Genomic DNA, 22,235 nt, shown 5'->3' on the forward strand with positions numbered 1-22,235 from the left:
GTAAACATTTTAAAATTTGAACAAAATAATGGGAAACTCTCTATTTAACTCTCAGCATTTTAGATGCTTCACATAACGCAACTCATAATACAGAGATGTGAGATATCTGAGAAAAGGGGCTCTCGCAAGCAACTCTAACAATTTGATGGGGGCATGGCCTCAACAATCTGTCTGCATTAAGGCCTTGTCTCATCCAAAAAATATCTAAATCTACATCTTAGCTTCCTGATCTTTAGTTGAATAAACAGGGAACAGCCCTTTTCTCAGCTTATACCAATACATAATTTGTTTACTCTGTTTGTTTACCCGAGGACACAAGAGGCAAAAACATTATAGAAAAAGTACCACCATTTCAGACGGTTCAGCAAACTTCAAAATGTTTTGTTTGATGATGTTTGACTGAGAAAAGCTGGTGGGTTAATGTAGTCGACAGAACACAGAACACCAACTTTCTACTTTTTTCTTCATCTAAAAAAATACACTTTTTCAGAGTAGAAGTTACTAGAGTCTGATGTGCATTGATGATGGCACTGACTGATTGTTATCACTGAACTTAGCCACTGCAACTTTATCATTCGCTGCAGCTGCTGCACAAGAAGTGAACCTCTCTGCTTGAGGGTAACAACCAAGACACAAAAACAGAAAACATTTGGTCAGACCACAAATACTGTAATGACTGCACACTATTCACTCTCACACTAGACACCTACAGTGATGCATGATGTACAACTCAGCGGCAGGTTAAAGTTACATTTTTCCCCCCACAGCAACTCATCTCAACACCCTTGCATAACTCAATTTTCCGGGCCTGGCAAAGTTCCAATGCAAAAAGTTTTAAAACATCACAGAGCCCTAGGTGGACCATTTGTTCAGTCCTTTCTATGGGATATCATCAATTTCCTCACTGAGGTGACAGCCTTGAGGTTGTACCAGAGTCTTTTATGAGCTAAATTACAACAAACTAAAAGGATGAATGTCTGACTGTTGAGTCACAAGACCAGCATTAATGCCATAAAACTGGAGTCAACGAGGACATGCACCAAGACCTTTCATGTACAACACTGTATCTGTTTTCAAACTAATCACTTTGGTTGATGGCGTATTAATCAGTAAGATGAGGTGTAATAAAAACTTAAATGTGACAATTTCTACTGTAAATGATTATCATTATTTGTATTGCTATTTTTTTTTTACCAGAATGAGTGAGGTCTTATAACACAAGCTTTAATGAAATAAGATAAATCTAATCACAACTTTAATCACTCTATTGTTAAAATAAAAATAGTTCCTATGCAAGATAAATTGAGTGACATCACGTTTCAGACAGGAACACAAGATTCTTTAGCACAAAGAAAACAAGTTTAAAAAGACAAAGATACCAAACTACAATCTGTGTAGCAGCTTTCCACAGCACAACCTACTGTACAGCAGTTAGTGTGAGTAACCATGTACAGCTACACTGCTCTGTAATTTGCACTCAAATCATTGTACAACCATACTTCTTTGTATAACTGCAAGTTCACTTTACACCACACCGAAATTACTGGCAGTGTTAGTTGCTGTGGTTACTTTGCCAGACTGACATAATGACAGCTTTACATCATCACCACTAAACGGAACGCCCTGCGAACACCTCTGAGTAGTTTAAAGTCGACTGTTTTCAAATAGTGCTGATGTATTTCAATCTAACATCAAACTGAATCACAGCCAAGGAAGGAATGTGAACTACGTTAATGTCATCTGTAGAAAAAAAAAAAAATGAATGCAGACTACTGACCTAGAGTTGTGTGTGAATCATAGTGACAGCAGCTGGGTAAAGTTTGGTCTGATGATGGATCATGTACCACGGCTTTGGATCTGTAATGCATGCTGTGCACACTGTAAACCCCCTTGAGGAAACCAGGAACCTGGTTTAAATCAGACTGCACTGCTTTGGTAACCTGATCCAGGGTCGAGCCCTGAAAGCCTTTAGTCTATCACTTTTATCATTCAAACAGAGACAGTTTATTTTCTCAACTTGAAAAATAAGAAACATTATAGTCTGAGATATGCCAAAAATAAGCAGGCCCAAGGAAAAGGGGCTCAACAGACAGTTGCATGAATTATGATATCAAGATCTCCATTTCTCCATTACAGAGATTAATTTCACAGAAACCATAGTTAAACCATGGAAAATTCTAATGATTAAAAATCGCACAGTTGCACCCAACAGTGTTAACCAACAAGACGTACCAAATCCAACCACAGAGTGCTGGAAACACAACACCTGCCCATTTTATCTGGATTACCTGTAATTGATCATTTTTAGTTGCCCAAGCTTGATTATGATTTGCCCCTATGACGCATGAGTTTGTGGTTGTAATTACTCATAAAAAATTAAAAATGAATAAACAGGAAATAGTAGTAGATCAAATCCAAATTACATTGTTGACGATATCCTACAGATGAATCAAATAAAAAACTACACAACTGGGGCATCTTGACAAGGCCAACTCTTGAATCAGAGGAGGGATTTAGAGGAAAAATAAAGCAACTTGAGACTCATGATCTTGTGCCTTTGCCAAGCCGGCTGACCACAGTCCCTAAAACATGCAGGCCAGTAAAATGCCAAGGCATGCAAAACTGAAGAGACCACAAAAGGCACCATCATCATTATCCTCCATCATAGGCTCTGTCTGCTTTAAATATGTTCCTTTAACTCCTGAGCTGCTCTCTCTACTAGTCTCAGAAGAGCAAAGATAAAGCGACAGCATCTGTGTGAATGACAAAAGGCATTTCCTTTTTCAAGGGAAAAAAGCTACCGGAGTAAAATGGTAGTGATAGAGTGAAAATTGAACAAAGAAAAAGCAAGGAAGGCAGAGGGAGAGAGACAGTGAGTGAGAAAGGTAAAAATCTAAAAGCGAGACAGAAAAGTGGGAGGTCCCTGGGGACAATCAAAGGAGATGGGGGCTTTGAGATAATACAGCTTCCTGCATGCAGAGGAGATCCTCTGTGAGGATGCCCAGCATTCCATAGATAAGACCCGAGGTTGTCTGCTCTGTGTGGGCTTAGCCTGGCACATCGCTTGATCGGGCAACACTAGAGTGCAGGACTCAGATCGACGGGTGGAGAGGGGCCTTTAGCTCTTATGGGCAGGAGGAGGCATTAACAGCTAACAAGCCCCTTAAACTAGACATTTTAAAAAGAGGCACCACACTTCCCTGTTAACTTCATCCCAGCTAACCCCTAATTATTGGATCAAAGAGAATAAGCTTTCAGTCACTGTGCACTCATCAGGAAAATAGATGCAAGATTGGCTTGTAAAACACACATGCAGAAATAAGGTTTATAGTTAACTTTCTATTTAACTATAAAATTTTAAACCACATATTTTCTTTTAAACCACACACACATGTCCAGACTGCTGCATTGATTGACAATCCTCCTCTGCAGGGAAGTTATTGTCTAGTAATTGGAGGGCATGGGGGAGGGGGTGGTCATCATCTCATTGCACCGTGGTATCAACACAACAAAATTATAAAGTTATGACTCATTGCGTACCCTAAAATCATGATGGTCACAATTTTAAAAGAGAAGTAATACAGTCTCTGAATAAAACTAAAACTCAATCTTAAATACAATAATTACCCCAGCAGGAGGAGAATAACAGCTGTGGGGGAAAAAAAAACAAACCGTTGGCAATGACACAAATCACTGACAGAGTGAATTAAGCCAGCCAGACATTATTCACCTTTCAATTCTTCCACCTCCCATCCCATTTTCCTTATACACTCCAAAGAAATTGTGAAAGGCTCCACCCAGAGTGGACGGAGGAAGAGGAGGAGCAATAGTAAGTCTACAGTGCCAATTAGTGGAGCGAGCAAAGAAATATTTTGCCTTTATATGGCCGGTTGTTGTAGTGTTTATGATCTCACTTCAAGATGTGTGAAAGCCTTCAGTGTTGTGCTCCTAAGTCTGTGCTGCAGACACAAGATTTTGCTGCTTAACAACCTCCCAAGACCGCTTCACACTTCCACTAATGTAGATACAGTATGTAAACAGAGCAGCCAGTCAGAGCTGAAACATCACTGACTGACTATGATCTGGCAGGAAGTGAATGACCCAGTGACACATTTGGGGTCAATGAACCTAGAATATTCTTTCTGCTTCTTACTGTCAACCCTTTCTCAATCCTCCCTAACTTTACACCTCACCTCCCCTAACACACAGGCAGAGACAGGGGTAACTGAGAAAAAAGTAGGCTATGACATCACCAGTGCATGTGTGGACCAAAGATATGGTGACTTCCAGCATTCCTCTTCAGCATCACAGAGGACTATCTCATGAGTCAAGACAGCAAGCAGCTCCCAATATAGGCCTGACTAGTCACTGACATGACATTGGCAGCAGTTAGGGGCACACAAAAGGCTGTTAGTGTGCCCAATATTTTCAAAAGCTGTCATTCAAACTTAAATTTTAAAGCCTGTTTACATTTTGCCCATGTTTATGTACAGTTTCATTAAGTTAATCAGCGAATTATTTATCTAATGGTACAATTTGTATTCATATTTGAAAGGGAGTAGAAGGCAGTAGATGACTTAGATGACAATAAGCCATGTATTGTTGTGGTCTGTATAACTATATTGCACTTTGAAATGTTAGTCAGTCAAAACAAGTCATTTGAAAATGGCACTTTGGGCTTAAAGAAATTGTGATTTGGCATTTTTACCACAGATGTTTTTCTTTAAATGTTCAGCAAAAAAATCATAGCGAAGGAATACTGTCAGTTGCAGCTCCACAAAAGAATGGAGGCACCAAAACTTTATCTGAAGTGGGTTTTTTTCCCCTCAGGGAATGCCCATTGGGAGTAATTTTGGTTTCAATGTGCTCAAGAAGTAAACAATGTAGACAAGGAAAACTCTAGAGAGGGACCCCTGCGATTCAAGGTAAACCACCTGAACTACAGCCATCTATTCCAAAATTTCCTGCATGAAAAGAAACAGATCAAAACAAACATAAGAAGTTTAAGATGTAGTGCATCTTAATATGAAATGTGATCAACTTTAAACACTCACTTATTGATATTGTTTACTGTTGTTTCCAAAAAGTAATACATGTTATCAAGTCATAGTCAATGTCAATGAGCGTCAAAGAGAGAAAAAGACAAGACCAAGAGACTACAGAGGACAAAAAAGCAAAAGCTCTTTTCATTTGTTTGTGGTTGTCCAGTCAAAAACTGAGCAGAACATAGTAAATTCACTTTCAATCCTTTGTGTTGAAAGAATTTTACTCACTAAGGGGGAGCAGGTTGTGTTAAAGTGAAGACATGACTTAAACTTGTGTCTACACTTAGACTTGCTGTGGAAAGAAAAGAACCTCAGTACTTGTGTCACTTCTCTTTCGAAATGAAATGTTTAACACATTTTCACAATCTTACTTTGCCCGGTATCTCTCATTCCTAGACTTTGAATTATGCATTATGGCTTCATCAATCAGTTTTTTTTGGTAATCCTTCTATACTTGGAAATCCCGAGACCATGACTAGAATTTAAATAAAGCTCTGTGGTTTAGTCTACCCTTGTTCCACTAACGTGCTTGTAATGATGGACCAGCCAAAGTCTTTGTAGGGCTGGGGAGGTTAACCATTTGAACATCTGTGTTCAAGTTAAACGCAATCATTGTGTTTTGCAATAAGTTTCAAACATTTGAAAGATCACCAGGTCGCACCATCGCACTTTCCAGGGTACATCTGTGTGCTTGGCTACAGTGATGTAGACCAAGGTCTTATGTTTTCCCTGCAGAAAGCGGAGCTAGGGCCACCAAAGTATCCATCACCACTACAACTTTCTCTGTTTGAGCTAATGGAGATGAGAGGGGCTGGCTCTTTGCCAAGGCAGGCTGCATTGTCCTCTGGGCACAATGAGAAGCTGAGGCAAGAGGAGTGCAAATTCACTGAGTGTGCATTTCTGTGCGCTCCCTATGGCTTTCAGCCCATGAAAGTGTGTGTCTATTCTCTTAGGATTCATAAATGTACTCAGGTCCTGCGTGATAGAGAGATTGCTCCTGTTGTTGCTGAGTGGTGGTAAATCAGCCTGTGAGTTGAGTCTCTAAAGGAAGTGCAGATGCACCCAAAGAGGCTGTGAATGGATCACAGCCCTCCCACTTCAGCCATGTGGCCTATTGAAAGATGCAGCCTTTGTTTACAGGGACCAAAACCTCAATCTGGGAATTAACTCATCCAGCAGACACCAACTGGGCTCAATAAGACAAACACAGATAGAGAACTGTGAAGAGAGAGTGAAGGAAAGAGAAGAAAAAAAAAGGGGCTCTAAAAGCCCCCCCCCCCCTCATCCCAGTCAGCTCCCAGGCTGGCCAGCCACAAACAATAAAACCAGAGCTGAGGAGCATCTGCTGCCTCCGTCTAAAGAAGAGGATAAAGAAGGGAGGAGCTGCAGGGATCCAGCCTTTGACTTGTTGATATTCTCCTATTCATTCAATGTGGAGTCCTAGCTCATGGTCAAATCCTCTTCTCTACCGCAAATTAATTCAAGAGGAAGATTAAAAAAAAAAAAGAAGCAGAAATAGAAAAAAAAAATAAAAATAAAAAATAATAATCATGCCAAACTGAGATGAACATTATACATTTATCTCCCACGTTTAAGTGACTCCTTTGCTTTCTAAACCATAACAGAGTTCAAGCTAGCCAGATGCCCATAACAATTGCTTACCATAAATCTGTGATAGTGACTGACAGTGGTAATCAATTACACCATGGTCATCTGAGTGCACCGCATTGATCCATCACTCCTAACATCACGTGTCTGAGTCATATATTGACAAACAAGTGGTACAGCTGTTGATTTGACATCCCTCTGAGGTAGGTATGACCTCTGCATTAAACGCAGATCAATCCAAGTCAAGCGTGAGGGGTGAACTCAACAGCTGGCTGCAAACAAATGGGCCAACTTAATTCAAAACAACTTCAAATCATGGCTCTATTGCTCCTCCATGCGTCAGTCCATTCGGCCATTGCTTGAGGCAATCGAACATTAGTTTCAGCCACAGCTTTATGGACTCCTATTTTATGTACATTTCACAGCAGGTCAGTAATCCAAGAGCCCCAGGTACAGACTGACTCCATTTCCCCCATGTCTCCCCACTATATACCTCTGCCATAACATTGCATTTTTAGCTGCTACCTAAAGTGTGCCTCTTTCCCTCCATTACTCCTGTCTCCCCCACAAGGCTGCCCTCCAATGTTTCCCCTTCAACCCCCTGCTGGTCACCCCCCCCTGCTCCCCACCACCAAACATTTGGCACTGCTGCTTTAACAGGGTCCAGATGACAAGCTGCACTGAACAGAGGAAAGTAGAGAGTTTCAGTTTTCAGGAAACTGTGCTTACCATAAAAGCAAATGCCCTTGTGTTTTTGATTTACATATAATAACCTTGCACCATACTGCCACCCAGGCAGACACTCCAGAGGACAAGCCCCAGTGAGCAGGCCTGAAAAGCCATCAATACAGACAATGCCTTCAAAACCTGTTGGATAGACCTGCAAAGAAGCAAAGTGATGCTGCCATTCAAATATAAATGCAGATTCTCCTCCAATAATAACCCTGCCTTAAAGATCTGCCTTGAAAAGACGGCAGCTCTTTCATCCACTGGTTAATTAAGGGTTTAAAGGATGCATAGCAACCAAGAAAAAGAAGAGAAATGTATGTTTCCAATCAGAGTGATGAGCTGAAACTCTATATTCAAAGCAGCAGCGTCCCCATGAAATACACCAGACCAGTGAGGCCATAGCATGTCTGACTTAATGCAACCCAGAAGTCTGCGCTCAGTCTGATTGGTTGCTTTGGGATTCCTCACTCGACGGTGGTGACAGTGGATTCCTGAGAGCTTTCTGGACCACTCATTTAAACTATTCTGGATTAATAGACTTGTTTATACCAGTGATAGACAACTACAGTATGATGAAATTGCTTAAGAGACTACTAGCTCCTTAGCATAAAAGACACCTTAAACTTATTAATTTAATTTTCCTGTTAATACATGAAATCTGAAAATAATATAATCATTCAATTTTTGCAGAAGGCAGGAAACATCTGCTGTCTGCTCTGTCCACAAAAACAATATGTCAGTATAAGAAATATACTGATAGTCTTTCATGTAAAGTGGACTTGCTGGACTTTGTTATAGATGTCTCTGTATAAATCTGGGATATATTTATATATACATTGGGATATATTGGTACTTAGAAAGGGAAGAGTTTTCTTCTTAAGAATAAATATACTATCTGCCTAATAATGACTTTGAGTTGGGTTATTTTAGATATAAAAAAATTCTGGATCATTTCAACTGTTGAGATACTCTAAAAGTTGGTTCGTGAAAACAATGGCTCATTGGTATTTTTTTGTGTAAGTGGCTACTGTACTGAGATGAAATAAGCAGCTGTTCACATAACTGTGTACACCTACTGTGCATGCAATCATTTTAAAGAAAGATGATTAAAGGATAGTCTCCAGTGAAGGAAACACTTCCTTCCCGAGGGTGATAAAGTATATGGACAACACATACAAACATACAGTACACCATCTGGAGATGTGGGGCAGCTGCAGGCAGAAATCAGGAAGAAAAGAAAAGGAAGCCAGGGTAAGGAGGCAGACAGAGGGGATTATTGTACAGGCTCACTCATGTGGGCTAGCCTGTTCCCAAAACACTTCCTCAAACACATGACCGCATTGTCGCACCAGAATAGCCACTGCACCAAATTCAGACTTTTTAAAATCCCTTAGCCCCGACCACTGATTATGCATGTCACACATTTACAAACACATGCACTTTTCTTTCATCCTTAGAAAATAAAATAGTCCAGGAACTTCTATATGGTGCTAAAATCTTAAATCTAATCTCCTGTCGATGAACATATAAGGGGGAAAAAAAAAACAACTAAATTAAAACTAAACTTGTTAACAGACTATGTGGGTGGTTAAAAGTGACAAACTCCCTCCACTACCTGGAAACTGACAACTGGAAATCACTTCAGCCTTAGTAATATTACTCATCAGACATTTTGAACATCCTTTGAACTCTATCCAACCTTAGCTCAAAATCACAGATGTGTAATGAAAAGGAGTGACAAAGGGGAAAAAGCATTTGCCTTATGATTATATGTTTAGCAGGAAGTATAATCTATTAAAAACATCTTGTATGTGGTGTGTCTTTATGATGTTTGTGTGGCCTAGTAGATTCACAACATTAATATGGTCATGATAACGATCTTAGAAAGGATCATTTGGCTACCTCTTTCCAAATCTACCATCTGCATTGTTGCAAATGAGCGGTAACAGGAAAACAGAGCCAATGATGATCAATGTCTCACAAAAGGTACAGCTATTACTCTTACTGTCCTTTTCTTTTGTTCCACTCAGATCACATCATGTCTCCACCACTAGCCCCATCTTTCACCTGAGCCAGAAATCCTGGAGGATTTGTGAAATGTAAGTTACATATGGAGACATTCATCAGTGACCAGAGTCAGACTGCACAGTAAAAATAGAACAAAAACAAACAGAGCAGAGCAGAGTCCAGCCAGAACATAGAGCCAAGGTCTACCATTGCCGCTCCATCTCACTTTACCTCCATCCTCTTTCTTTCCATCTCTCTCCCCCCATCTGTGCCTCCCTCATCTCTACTCTTTTGCGCAAGCTACAGTTCAACAATGAACACAAATACCTCTATCAAAGAATGATCAAATTGATAATGTGAGAAAAAAAAAAGGTTTTTACTCAATACTCAATACATTTGTTCTTCACTCTTTGAGGTTTAAGGACAATTTAGACAATAAACGTCTTAAACTGACTTGGATACACACCTAAAACTAACCACAGCAACAATCATCACGTCCAGTGCTGCTATGTTGTTCTTGTGTTCACTGGACCAATGCTGTGGCATCCAGTGCCCACCATAACACACTGGATCCCTTCTGCACGAGCATATATCATGGGAATAGTTTGTCACCTCTACCGCCTTGCCTGCCTGAGGTTATCCACTTTTTCCTCACGTCATTTCAAAAGGCTCGGAGGAAGGAATGGCCCTGAGTCCATTTACATAGACACTTAAACCTCTGTATTTCAGTCTCCATAGCATGTGTGGGAAATGTAGATGACGTTTCAATAAGTAAACACAAACAGTGATTATAGGAAGAACGTCAATTACCTTGGAGTTACATATTCAGAAGGTAAGTTCACAAAAATAACTACTTAAAGCAATTCAGAAATTCTCAGTCATTTTCACATGGCAATCGTGGACAACTGTGGTCGGTTGTAAAGCATAAAGCAGATGAGTAAGGTTGGGTGAGGGTTGTTTCAAATCTGCTTGTAGGAGGCAGTGTTTTAGACAACACAAAATTATAAACATGTCCACTTTAGTTTAAAAATGTTTTTGTGGCCACTTTTGACAATTTCCTTGGCAGTTATGGGTAGAGGTTGTTTCCTACAACTGTAGGAGGATCTGATGGGGATGTCATTATTACAGACATATGGGAAAATAAAAACGATAGGACACACTGTTGAGTGTATCTGTCTGGCCGCTGTTAGCTATGTCTGAGGTCACCCAGAGCTGGGCCATGGTGAAGCACAACAACAAATAAAGCCTCAGGGTGTGCCCTCTCTCTGCCCATAATCCAGAGCCAAGGGACAGGATCAGTGACCACAGAGGGGATGGAGGGGGAGGTCACAACACTCACCACAGCCATCAACTAGTCAATCTGCACACACATACACAGTGCTCTTCCTGAGGGTGACCACTACAGCTGAGGGGGTGGGTAGTGAGTGACTAAAAGGTTCAAGCGCAAACTTGAAACCAGAGCTTTATGCACATATTGAATTAGATTTTTCTTTTCAAACAGCTGGCTGGGTTGTTGTGCAGTAGTGGTACTGATGGATGGAGAAAAGGAAGATTCCAGATGGCCCTGAGAACACAATCAAACAGTAGAATCATAAAAAAAAAAAAAAAAAAAAAAAACATATATCACTGTCTATTGTGGACAGTTTCCTGTTGTAGTTGAAATGTTCGTGTTTGGTAGCCCTATGTGGCCACTCCTTACTTTTGGCCAACAAGTTTCATGCTCTCACTGGCAGATCGAGAGCCACAGGAGTCACTGCCACAGATCAATATCACTAGCAGAAAGTAAACCTCAAAAAAGTATAACTCTCTTTTCAACATGAAAGGCTCATGAATCAAAAACCTGAAATATCAATTATCCTTACTGCCTACTTTCTGCCTCCATTTATTTATAATCGATGGATGTCAAATAATGTACACATCGCTGAGGGTGACTACTCAAACCACTGAGGAGCAAAGATTTCCAGCTCAACTCCATATAAAAGCTGTGTGCTTAAGCTGCCTGAATGTGGGTTAAAATTTTCTTTCATGATGCTGACACAACTTTTTTTACTTCTCTGTGGAAAATTCTGTACTTGTATATTTGGGTTCAAACTTTGCTTGGCTTATAACTTTGGCCATAATCAGAATCTAAACAAGCAGTTTTAGTATAATCATATTCACCACAATCAAGCTTTGATCCCAATCATCTTGACTTCATGTGTTTGGGCTTTGCAATGACGGCTGAGTGAAGAATTCGGGCTCTATTTTAGTCTGCAGTGTCCTGTGCAAATGCATATGTCGATAATGTTGTTGAAAGTTTAAAAAGATTTGCAGTAAGTACACTTCATTGTAGTGAGTTGACAACATACAGTGACCAGTCAGGTCAATCCAAGCACATGCACTCAGTATCTGTGCATCCTGAAGGGCAAAGACTGGCCGAGCAATCAATGTACTGCACAGCTCTACCAAGAAGAAACACATTTTTCAGGTTAAATTGTGATTAGTATAAATTAATTTTTGAGTCATAATGATGAATGATGAATGATTTTGTGGTAACAAAATTTTGTTTAAGTGATGAATTCATCACTTGTTGGTCAATTGTTGGTCTACTTTTAAGAACATGTCTATAGGCTTCCAGATGGGTAAAAGTGTATTTGCTATTTAAGTAATGTGATTGCTGGGCAGTAAAATGACACCTTTGTTGGTCTGAAACTAGCAAAGACACTTACTGTGCAGTTTCACTGTGTATAAAATAAGGCCATATGACACAGAATAAATGCACTGAAAATAGGGCATTTCTGTTGTACAATTTTTTCCTCACTTATACCCTATCATTACAGCTGGGTCTATTTATAAAGCCCATAAATTCTGCTTGCCGCCATGAAAGTTACCAAGGAGTTTGTGGAATTGATGACTTTTAAACCCCACCACTCTCCCTCTCTCGGTGCCTCTTTTGGTCGACTCACACAAACCTTCTCCATCTGTTCCAGTCACTACAAAATACAGGTCATTGCAAATCCACAGTGCAAAGCCTAGTTAGCAGCTTTCTGCAGAACACAAAGCTATTTTTTTCTTACCATCTTTCACCGCAGCAAGGCGGACCCTGAAGCATTCCTGACACATTATTGGACTAAAAGTTGACACACCGTATATACAATGAGGGCACACTTATAGGTATCCCATTTCTACTTTCTGACCTCCTTTCTTTGATTCATCCTGTCTTTTGTGATCACACACCTACCCCACATAAAGTGTGCTAAAGTGAAAAGATGACATTGATAAGATAATGGCATCCCATCAGCCTTCCAACATCTGTGAAGTGGAGATATGAAAGTGAAGCTCTTTCAGCAACAGAGCTATACGGTCTGTCCTGAAATTACAATAAGCTAAACCAGCACACAGGTTAACAAAAGGCAAAATGACACCTAGCCTAGCCCATCCTTTTATTCTTGAGCAGGAGTGCAGTCTTTTTCCTGATGAGCCCATAGGTTTATAGAAAATACAGGCCTCTACATGTCTGACTTTTCTTGCAGTTGGCCATAAGCTCTTCCCTATCGCCCATGTAGCAACACTACTTTTTTAAAACATCTACAGGATCTCATTTACCACCTTATACTACATTACAATATTAAAATAAAAATAAGCTACTTTTTACCCATCATGCAATTTGTGTGTATTCAGTGGACATTATTTCTCTTTTATTCCATTGTAAATGTCTTCAAAAGCGCTCTTATGACAGTTAAAGTTTGTCCATTGTTTAGTTTGCTGATAAGAACTGTTTTCTTCAATGCAACTGAACTATCTGGTCTAATCAGCCCAGCGAAGCTGTTCTGCAGAGCCAGGGGACTGCAGGTGTCTGCGTCATTCCACAGGTAGCCTACATCATCTTAACCCAGTTCAGGCGGCACACAGAGAAAATGCATTCTGCTAAGGGACTCATTTGAAATCACTGTGCAGGCAGAGCCCACGATAGCTCAAGCTGTTCGTCTGTCCTTATTCTGTCACACAGAGTAACCCAAGAACAGCCTTATACTGGACTTACATGTACATGAACAAGGTCACAGCCTCAACATCTTCAGGCTTTAAACAAATAGAGTATATTGCTCAATCTTTTTTGTATTTTTGTAATAATTTTGAAAAAGAAATTTTCAATAAATCAAGTTGAACTCATAATTCATCAAACAGTAGTGAAAAGCCACATATGTGCGGAAAATCCTCAACTATGAAATGGCATAAGCTACTGCAACCATCACAGATAAGCTTTTGTGATCTACAATGTGAGAACAGAACACCAACAAGTTATCAGCTAAAAATAAAATCCATGAGAGCTGCAACTAACACTTATTTTGGTTGTTGACTAATCTATCGATCATTTCTATTATACAAAATAGTTTTATAATATGAGGCATCAACACTAAAATTACATGTTGCCTAATTAATATAGTTGACGTAATCAATTATGTTGACTAATTGTTGCAGCCCTAAAATGCAAATGTATGGCTATCCACAAGACTTTCCCATAACATTAGTGTTAAAATAAAGCAGCCCATTGTTTTATTGATGTCTTCCAAAAAAAAAAAAAAAAAAATTTAAAATTTTTTACAAACTACCTTCCTGGCTACAGTTGTTTGTTGATTAGCATAATACCAGGAAACAAAAGCTGTTGCTTCCACTCAGTTAATGATCCAAAACAATGACCTAAATTAAATTATTATAAACACAAGCTATTACAGCATGCAATACACTGCTTTTACAGATATAACCCAAACCCCTGTGGAAACATAAAAACACAAAGCTGAGCTGTAAAAAGACACTGTTTAATCACATTATCCATGAAGAAATTCATATTTAATAACACACAATGTATGATTCAGTGGCTGAAAATGAGCACTATGAAGCTGAACATCAAAGCCTGGTCTCAGTAACACCCTGAATCTCTCCTCGTAGAAATTCTGGCACTGCTATGATTGAGGCAGTTATCTTTTTACCCACAGCTTCATACAACTGCATCCGACAGGATGTGTAGACCAATTACAACTCCAGTCTGAAGCTCGAGATGTAATTGGTCCCCCTCCTCGTCCCTTACCACTATCAGCTCTGCAGTGGGGTTTGCAGAGAACAAACCATTAGCAGGGGGCCATAAGGCCATTTGCTGCCCCCCCCCCCAAACATGGCAGAGAGCCTTTCTGTTCAGAAACACTTTGGGGAAGTGTGGGATAAATGGTCTGTATTACAGCATAATTTCAGGGGTTTCTGCAATCATTTGAAGATATCAGGACATATGTCTTCAGCAAGAAAAACAGAAGATATCTTGCTTCATGTTACAACTGTAGCTCAGATGCCATTCATTAGTTTGAAGAGTCTTACGTGTTCTTGACTGATTAACATCTATATTCAGTTACATCCTTTCGCCTCCTTTTTAAATGTGTAAATAGTTCATATAATTGAAAACCGTGAGACAGGGTGTATTTTAATAAATGGAGATTTGACTCTTTAACTGTCTCTGAGGGACTGGGATGTTAATAAGATTTGGAATATGACAGATGGGGATCTTGATTGGATTGAATATGCTGATGCTTGATCTGCAGCACAGTGTAGTTGGCACACCCTACACCGCCAGGCTTACAGAGGCTGCACACTACACACTTGCAGTCACAACAGCTTCTTTGTCAATCAATTTAACCATCACCACTGACGATGGTGGTCCCTTTCAGAGATAAATTACCTTTTTTGTCACCAATTGCACTATCAATTTTTTTTTTTTTAGACATAAATACTGTATGATTCTTTTTCACTAGCTCTATTAACTACGAAATTTATGATATAAATTTTGGACATAGGAGGCTAAATATGTAATGTGAATTAAAATACACTCAACACTCTGTTCTACGTCACTTGGTTGAGGTTTTGAAAGACTTCATTTAAAAACTGTCATTATGTTCTCCTCGTTTTAATGAGATCTAATCTGCATTTATATTTAATGCAGCTGCTTTGAAATTCAATGATGTGTCTGGTGGATTTTATTTAGTAAAAAAAGGTCACTAGCTGTTTCATTATTTTTATCTGAATGATTATTCTGGGTAATGTTTGGCTATTGTAGAATGAATTAGAATTAGAACATTTATTTAAGACTGTTAAAAAAAGAAATTCTACACTAACCAACACAAGAACAAAAGTTTTTAACATCACACAACCCAACTTCAAAAATCAGCTAATCTATAGGTTTTGTTTTTTTATTTACTGAATAGAAAACAGTAACTTCCTTACCAGCTCACCACACATTCATGCTCTATGCAGTTCTGTTTTGCTGGGTCCCCAAAAAGCTACACACTGCACATTTCCTGCACACCCCTAAACCATAACATAGCTAATATTCAAAATTTCTCACCTTACTTCTGGCAGCATATTTCAAGATTCTGAAGGCCTGTGTTACAACCTGCCGCTGACAGAGCCATTTGAAATACAAATGTGTCAGGAGGAAGCCTAAATAAATACATAATTGCAGTATGATTAAATAATTTTCTTGGTGGGCCACTTGAAGAACACAACTGTTTTCAGACTAATGTCAATGAGAGAAATGGAAAGATGGAAACAGAGAGGGAGAGGAACTTCCAAGTGAAGTGCACTAGTGTGTCATTTTAATGTTCTTTTACATGGTTACTTTTTTCCACCACCAAGACATTAGTCATGTAGCAAGAGCTTGGTCCAATGGCGTGGGTGACTTTGATACTGTATTTAAGGAGGCAGCCAAGATATGATCAGATCAGGGTTAATTTTTGATAAAATGTGATTCTGAATTGATTTTCATTAATGCAATGTTAATTTGGATAGGAAAACATCTAAACAAATATAATGTTATATCCTAGTTCTAATTGTTGACTTCTAAATAATGATAAGGTGACAATTACTTTGCATAACAACCACAAACAGGCGTGGGCCATATCAACAATGCTGAGCAATGACATGAACAGTAGGTAGTGGTACTTGCTGTTATTACTCAGTCAGCCAGTCATATCAGTCCAGAAGGTTGTCACTTATTAGTAAAGCAGCTGTGGCATCTGGGAACCAGACAACTGCAAGGAAATGTCTTATCAGAGCAATAGACAACACGTACCCCATGTCAGGATAACAATAACACACCAACACATCTAGTTCTCAGTAGATCTGTTGCTTTCTGCATGCATTTCCCTCCTTCACCTTCCACATCCCTGGCTGCACATGCCATTAACTGAGCTCCATGGAGGACGTATAATAACAGTTATGACAATGGTCATTAGGATAGGCCAACTTCTGGGAGCTTGGAATCACCAAACTCAATGCTGTGCTGCTTATTTCTGTTCTTCCTCCCTGAAAGCCCAACAACAACAACAACAACAACAACAACAACAACAACCCTCTGACTTGTCACGTTTGCCCCATTATGAAGCAGGCCTGGGGAAACTGCCCTGCACCAAGTCAACCGACATTCCCAGCTCATTCACGGGCTGGATGCAATTATACTGCACTGTGCGACTGACCGACACCTACTATCATTATCAGTCAGCCGTGGCGGTCAGCTCCTTGGTCCATTTTGTATTAAACAGGGACATTAACGCTACTTTAAACGGGGAACAGCTAACGTCGAGAAGAGTTAACCGGCTGGCTGCTAGACACCAACTTCCTTCAACAGCTATGTCAGTCTGGTAGCCTTTAAAATAAAACACCCTCACCTTTCGACGGCCATTAACCACCAAGACAAATTAATTTATGGGATAAATGTGAAGTTCTGCTTCAAACAAGGAGCTTGAAGTGTTCGAGCTAATAAAGTGTTGTTCAACGTACCTTTCCCGGCTGATTGTCTCATTGTCTCGGCGTAATCCTTCACTGCATTCCCCGCGATTGAACCAAAACGGGCGAGCAAAATAAATGATCATCAAAGTCACAACTTTTGGTGAGTTTCTTCCTCTTCTGCTGGAAAAGAGGCTGACTTTTATAAAAACAGGCTAACGGCAGCGGCGGTGGTGGTGGTGGTGGTGATGGTGGAGTCCCCCGGACAGACAAAGCTGAAGAGTTGAGTCAGTTTGGAGATTTCCAACCTGGGCGGAAAGACAGTAAAAAAAAAAAAAAAGAAAAGAACCAACTCCCCCCCCCAAAAAAAAAAAAAAAAAAACCTAACCGGTTATATTAAACAAAGCAGAGCAGTGTTTGGGACAGAACAGAATCACAAGTCCACTCTTTTCCTGGCTGGTTGTGCTGGTTTCACACCGGCTAACCAGTTAGCTAGCCTGTCGCTACTTCCTCTCTGCGCCTGAAGGAGAGCAGCAGTGTGAGCGGAGCGGAGAAAAAGTTGAGGAAAAAAAGAGATTCTGCAAGACGAAGCCGTCCTGTTGCTGCCAGAGGTAATAGTTAAAAACACACCGCCCTCTGCAGGATTATCACGGCGGGTACCGCGATTTAGTTAGTTAGTTAGTTTTATTTTACTTTAAAAGTCGAAAGAAAAAAAAAAAAGAGACGATTACAAGAAGCAACAAAAGCTCATTTTAACCGTTAAACGCTGTTGCTAGGGGCAACAAGCGCTAGCATGATTAGGGATAAGTTGTTATAGCCTCCATTTTTGACCAAATATATACATATACATATATATATATATATATATATATATATATATATATATGAAGGTATTTTCTAATACCATATACCGTTTTGTCTTCATTTTATTTCTGTGCTCATGTTTTTTTATAATGTTCATGTTAATCAACTGCCAACTTAAGCTAACTGTCTGAGGCTAATGTGTTGCTAACAGTGGTAACATTCAACGTAATGGCTCAATTAGCTTTGTTAGCTATGTTAACTTAAAAAAAAAAAAAGCTCTTACTATTTGTGTATTTATTGGATTAATCAGTTTTATAAACTCACTATGTTTGCTTCATGTTGATTTTTCCCCAGTTGTATTTGTTTCCTCCTGACCTAAGGGACAATTTGTTGTTTAAGTATTTAATCCTTTTATTTGCTATGTTTCTTCATTCATATTTAAATGCATAGATGTAGTTATTGTTAGTTAATCGTTTTTTATATTTGTCTGTCATTAAATATATTGTGTTTTAACTGTTTTCCTAGTTAACATTTTTCTTCAAGCCATCATTGTGTGATTGATTGTATTATACAGCTTTCTTCATAAATAATTTCAACTTAAAGAAACTTTTGGAAAAAATTGCATTCCTAATTACACAAATGTGAAATTGGTATTTATTTACATTACACTTGCAACGTTTCATGATCTCAGTGTTGTTTTGTTTTTCTCACACTTTTTCTACCTGTTATTCCTGTTACAGGAAAATGGGTGTAATATTGCTTTGCGTCCACCAGATGTTGACTGCTCAACACCAGGTAATGTCAGTCATGCTTATGCCAAAGTCTAAGGCTCCACTCAGGCATCCACCAAATACAATACTTCCACCTCTTGGCCAGGTGGTGTCACCACATTTAAATAGAAGTTACACATATTTGACTAGTTAACTCTCACCAAAAATATTTAATAACATAAAAAAATTAAATATTTAATTGCATGTTAGGTGGAGTTTTGTTTTTTGTTTTTTTTTTGTCTCAGTTGTTACTTTATTGCAAGGAGTTATCTGTTATCAGTTATCTGCTGTTGTGGACCAACAACTGACAATCGTTGACGAAAGATCCACAACAGGAAAGGAGGTGGCCTCCATCAGTGTTTTCAAATTAACCAAGAATCAGCTGGGTGTGTGGAAAATGAAAGAGTTGATTGTGCAGCTGATATAACTGTAATGTGTTTGCAAATGCATAAGCCATGAAAGCTAACTAATTGCTGGAAATTGTGGGTTGCAGTGAACGCCCATAGACTGTTGGTGTGCTATGCCCTTTTGTTCTGCTGTAAAGCTGGTAAGAGTTTCAGTCATTTCCCTCAAAGTGCATGGCAAATATGAAACTCACAGATCTACTTGAAAACTATACTTTATGCATGCTGTTCATGTTCATTCTAAAAGTGTTTGATGGAGTTCAGGTGAGGAATGTGTTGGCCTGTGATGTTCTCCAAATTCATCCAACCATGCTTTTATGGACTTTGCTTTGTGTACTCGTGCACATCAGCTGATCCCAAAAAGGGACGTCCCCAAACTATTCCCTAAGTTTCCCTGACATTTGAATTAGAATCTTCTAAAATGTCTTGATAAGCTGAAGCATTAAGAGTTCCCCTCACTGGAACTAAGGGTTCTATGCCAACCGCAGGAAATCAACCCCATACAATATCTCTACCCCAAAAAACTTTACAGTTGACACAATGTAGTCAAACCTAGACTTGTCCATCAGACTGACAGCCAGCCAAGTGTGATTCGCCACTTATAAGACACACAACAAGTTTCCACTGCTCCGGAGTCCAGTGCAGTGCTTTACACCACTGCACTGGCTTTTGTGACGTAAGGTTTACATGCAGCTCCTCTGCAGTGGAAACCCATAACATAAAGCTGTCTGTGCATAGTTTTTGTCCTGATGTTACTGCTAAAGGAGGTTTGGGACTCTGCAGTTACTGAGTCAGCAGAGAGTTGGCGATGTTCTTTTTGTGCTTCAGCACTCGGCAACCTTGATCTGTAGCTTTACATAGTCTGAGTTACTGGGGTTTATAAATGCTTCCACTTTAGGATAATATTACTGTTAGTATTAGGATATTATTACTGTTATAATAAAATATTAATACTTACAGTTGTTAATGGAATATTGAGGAGGGAGGAAATTGCACAAACTCACTTGTTGCAATGGTTGCCTCCTATTACCCTTTGACAGTATTATGCCTAAATTCAACAAGTTCTAAAGAACTGGTTATTTCACAAAGGTTTGTACCTGAAGACTTGCATGGCTAGCTGCTTGTTTTTATGCACCTGTGACTGTGGGACAAAATTAGATACCCAAATTCAATGACTGGGAGATGTGCCCGTAGTTTTTTTTTTTTTTAATATGGTGTATGTTAATATCAAGAAATAAATCTTCCTAGAGATGTAACTTCATAGTTTTATTAGATTACAACACTAACACTAAGTTTCTAAAGATGAAGGGCTCACATCCCACCTGGCTGTTGTGCTTTGTGAAGTGAAGTTTCAATATTGATGTTTCAACCCAACAATCAAGTAAATTGCTCCACCAATGTGCATTTTCACAAACCCAGTACCTACTGTGATGGACTAAGCAAATATAAAAGATCATGTGAGGACTAATTTGGTGGATATCTTTGGACTGATTTGAAGGCTCACACACAAAAGGATTCAAAGCCTCTCGAGTAAAAATTTCCAAAGCATGTTTATCACTTTACACATATGCACACACACACACACACACACACACACACACACACACACACACACACACACACACACACACACACACACACACACACACTAGCGGTACAGAATACGCACACTGTGGTTAGTTTATCTGAAGATGTAGTTTCAGTCTTAGGGCGTTTCAGCATTGATGGGTGTTTTTAACACCTCAGAAGCTTCTTGTGCATTTTTCAGACATTTTTCCTTCTCTGCTTTTCACTTGAAAAGAATTTCAATAATATCAACAATATCATTAGATGTATCTGATAAACCTGTGTCAAAATGCTTACTATGTAAATAGATTAATTTTGCATGATTGCTTTTCTTTTAAAAGGAGAAGTTGCATTAGAAATAAGCTATTTTGTTTTAATAGGTGAAGCCTTTTAACCTTATGCTTCAGTGCAGACCAACATAAAATGTGGGTCAACCATCTGAAGTTTTTATGCCTTAGCAATTTTGTCATGCACAGCCTAGTTTTTCTCTTAAATGGAGACACCAGACTGCAGAATGGAAAACTGTTGACTAAGACTACAGAAACATATGTGAGGGACATATATGGAGCATGGTAGATGAGACACACATGCATTTTCTTTCCAATTACTAAAATAATATTTACCACGAGGAAGAAAAGCATTATTTTCTAATGAAAATATTTGGGGCATTGGCATGGTTACATGTACTCAGAGGTTTCATTTTACCTTTCTCAGGTCCAACAGGCATACTTTGGAGTATTTGATAAATGATAATTATAGTGCTGTGATACTCTTAGAACATACTTTGCTTGAAAGCATGAAATATATAATTATAGGTCTTTAAAAACTGTACTCTTGAAGGGCAAATGCATGCACTAGGCTGTACATGGACTCTGACTTTGTTCATATTTGAAAAGTGGTTTCTTGATTTTGAGGCCTGGCATCACTTTGTGATGCTTGCAAGCTGAAACATATGTTCATTCACCGTATATTGTGTGGTTTGGTTGACTTGAAAGTGGTTATGGCCTCAGTGTCGCTGCTGGTCCCGTGGCATGTGGTTAGGGTCTGCTGGCACATGGATGGGCATGCCATGCATTGTGTGTACGAGTATTGTGACTGTGCTGTTGCAGCTGTGTGTTGAAGCACATGAAAGTGTCTATTTGCAGGGAGGGGCTCCTTTCCATCTGATTAAGAGTTCCTGTTTTTCTCTTGTTGCCAAAAAAAAAAAAAAAAACACAAAAATAATGAATTAATAAAATATGAAAATTTAATACTAATTTGGAGTAACATAGTTTCACTGCTGCTGGGGAGAAAGCTCTTGCAACATATCCTTCAAAATATTGAGTCATGCTTTACAAGCTTAGTATGCCAAATGTTGAAAGAGTCTTTCCCGTCTAAGTTCTTGTAGGACAACTTGAGCAATAAAAAAATGTGCAGTAGATAGTTGGCACGAATTCTTGGGAAATGTGTTTTTATAATGTGTACGATGTCTCAATTAGATTTGGTGCACATCTGATGGATCAAATAATTGTGAAGTAATTGGTAAATAATTGTCAAAATACATTTGAACTCTTTAT

General features: G+C 39.1%; 1 protein-coding gene across 3 annotated transcripts in view; it reads right to left on the reverse strand.

The window, feature by feature from the left end:
* myo9b (myosin IXB) overlaps window positions 1-17,655 on the reverse strand; it is a 51,054-nt gene extending 33,399 nt beyond the window's left edge. For all 3 annotated transcript variants that reach the window (XM_029499367.1, XM_029499364.1, XM_029499366.1), the window contains exon 1: window positions 17,190-17,655. The gene's annotated coding sequence lies outside the window, so the exon portion shown is untranslated. The remainder of the gene's footprint in view (window positions 1-17,189) is intronic.
* Between the last annotated feature and the right edge of the window lie 4,580 nt (window positions 17,656-22,235).

This window comes from Echeneis naucrates, chromosome 4 (assembly GCF_900963305.1).
Source record: "Echeneis naucrates chromosome 4, fEcheNa1.1, whole genome shotgun sequence".
Classification (NCBI taxonomy): domain Eukaryota; kingdom Metazoa; phylum Chordata; class Actinopteri; order Carangiformes; family Echeneidae; genus Echeneis; species Echeneis naucrates.